The sequence below is a fragment of the Fistularia commersonii genome, unplaced genomic scaffold (genome assembly GCF_037954325.1).
Source record: "Fistularia commersonii isolate RoL2024-O1a breed Wild unplaced genomic scaffold, RoL_Fcom_v1.0 HiC_scaffold_162, whole genome shotgun sequence".
NCBI lineage: Eukaryota > Metazoa > Chordata > Actinopteri > Syngnathiformes > Fistulariidae > Fistularia > Fistularia commersonii.
In genome coordinates, this window is record NW_028234119.1 from 1 (window position 1) to 2,467 (window position 2,467).

The window sequence follows — 2,467 nt, forward strand, 5'->3', positions numbered from 1 at the left end:
AATAAACGTGGCACGGTAGAACTGAATGTCAATGAAACAACCAGGGATGAGGAAGAAAAGGACATATGGACAAGTTAATAGTGTATAATTAAATAAATAGATGGACAAATTAAATTAAAAACGAAAAAAAAAATTGCAAGGGGAATAAACCATGTTATTTGGTCTGCGGTTTACAAGGAATTTCAGACATCAAACTGTATGTTTTTTGGTTTTTGGATTTTTCCATAAGTTTTAAGGATTTTTTTTTTTTTTTAATTATTCAAAATCGTTTATGAAGAAATTAAAATTTGGGGTACATTGCTGCATTCTGTTTTTGTGAACGAAGAACTTGGCCAGGCCAGGAGATCTGTGAGTTACCCCTCAATACCGGCTGGGTCTTTTACGGAGGAATAATATGTGTGGCACGTCTCTTGCTTTGCAGAACTGGAAGAAGTTTATTATGCTAGACAAAAAAAGAAATTGAAAGGAAATAATTAAATAAATAGATAGACAAATGAAATTAAAAATGAAAAAAAAAATTAGGAGAAACATTACTTCCGCTCCTCCAATCCTCTGTTTCTCAGCTCCACCGCTCCTCCGCTATTGGCCCTGGTACCCCCGATCCTCCGAACTCAGGCGAATTGCGTGACGTGCTTCTGCTATTCTCCGCTCGTCCGCTTTTCCGCTTTGGGGCTTGGAACCCCTGAACCGCTGGACATAAGCGAATCACGGGCAGGATTTCTGCCCTCCTCCGCTCCTCCACTCATCCGGTACAGGCCCTGGTACTCCATGTCCGCGACCCCCTCCACCTTAACAAACTGTCACAAACACACACACACACACACACACACACATACACACACGCACACAAACACACTTACACACACCTTAACTCATCATAGCTGTGCTAATAGCATTAGCCAAAACACATCCACAAGCACACAAACATGATCTCATCCACTCATTCACATGTGTGTGCCCAGAGGTCCGGGAGCTCCATGTTGTAAATGGGCGGTACTTTTACCTATAGGTGGCGCTACTGCTATATCAGTGTGTTACGTCTGTGTGTTTTTGCGTCTTAACAAAGGAAGAAGAACGTTACGTGTTTTTTTCTTTCATGCTGCCTGCAATAAAGTTCGTTCTTAAAATACAATAAGTTATGGGCCCAGAGTGTCTCTAAAAGGCTGGATTACACTGAATATTTTGTGTGATAGTGAACAGTATTGTGGGAACTCACAATGGAGGACAAGCTGTTTATCGACAAGCTGAGCGGACCGGAGAATTGGGCAACGTGGAAGTTTCAAATGGAACATCTGCTAAAGGCTAAAGGACTGTGGCGAATGCTAACAGAGGAAGACACATTAGCCCCAGATGCTAACGCAGCAGCACAGGGTGAGTTCACGAAACAGAGAGAGAAAGCGTTCTCTGTGTTAGTGCTCAATGTAAGTTCATCCCTGTTGTACCTGATTACAAACTGTAAGACTCCCAAAGAAGTGTGGACTACACTGAAAGATATTTTTGAAAGAGACACGCTGGCAAATAAACTATTTCTGAAGAAGAAATATTTCAGGTGCGAAATGAAGGAAGGAGATGGTTTGACTGAGCACCTCAAACAAATGAAAGAACTGACTGACCAGTTATCAGCAATAGGAGCTGTAATTGAAGAGGAAGACCAAATTGTAACATTGTTGGGAAGTTTACCACCAAGTTACGCTACAGTTGTCACTGCACTGGAAACAAAGATTGACAACCTGACACTCAAATTTGTTCAACAAGCGTTAATCGATGAGGAACAAAAGCGAGTGAATGCTAATGATTACAGTGGTGGTCCTTCAGGTGGTGCAGCAGCAATGTCATCACAGGTGTGTGGCAATCTGCAGGATCGCTCCAAAGCAGTGGGAGCAGGACAAAGCACATGGAGATGCTATAAATGTGGGAAGGAAGGCCACATTAAACGTGACTGTCCAAGCTGGAAAAACAAATCAAAAAAGAAAATCCACAAAGCTAAAAATGTGGTGTGTGAGGATGAGGATGGTTCATCTGAAAGTGCCTTTGTAGCTAGAAGGGAAAGCTCAGAAAAACCACATCAGTTTGAGTGGTTAATTGATTCTGGAGCATCAAAGCACATGACATGCGAGCAAGGAATTCTTAAGGAATACCAGCAGTTCTCAAAAGAACAGTCAGTGAAGCTCGGTGACGGCAGGGTGGTTGATGCCCTGGGAATTGGAAATGTCAACATGACAATGACCTTCAAGTCAAGCAGGGTAAAAAATGCTACGATGTATGATGTGCTGTATGTTCCAAAACTTTCTGGGAATTTATTCTCAGTGGGAGCTGCCACCAAAAAGGGAAATACGGTTCAGTTTAAGAGGTCCTGCTGCTACATTCGTGGAAAAGATGGAACTCTTAAAGGAATGGGAACACGAAGAGCTGATGGACTATATCAGCTAGATGTGAAAGGAAATGAATCAGTCACTCACAGTGCATC

General features: G+C 42.2%; 1 long non-coding RNA gene across 1 annotated transcript; it reads right to left on the reverse strand.

The window, feature by feature from the left end:
- Positions 1-217: 217 nt before the first annotated feature.
- Positions 218-2,254, reverse strand: LOC147211612 (uncharacterized). Its single transcript, XR_015105873.1, has 2 exons — positions 535-2,254; positions 218-442 (listed from the first exon to the last, which is right to left on the reverse strand). It is a non-coding gene; the product is annotated as an uncharacterized LOC147211612 (long non-coding RNA).
- Positions 2,255-2,467: the final 213 nt, after the last annotated feature.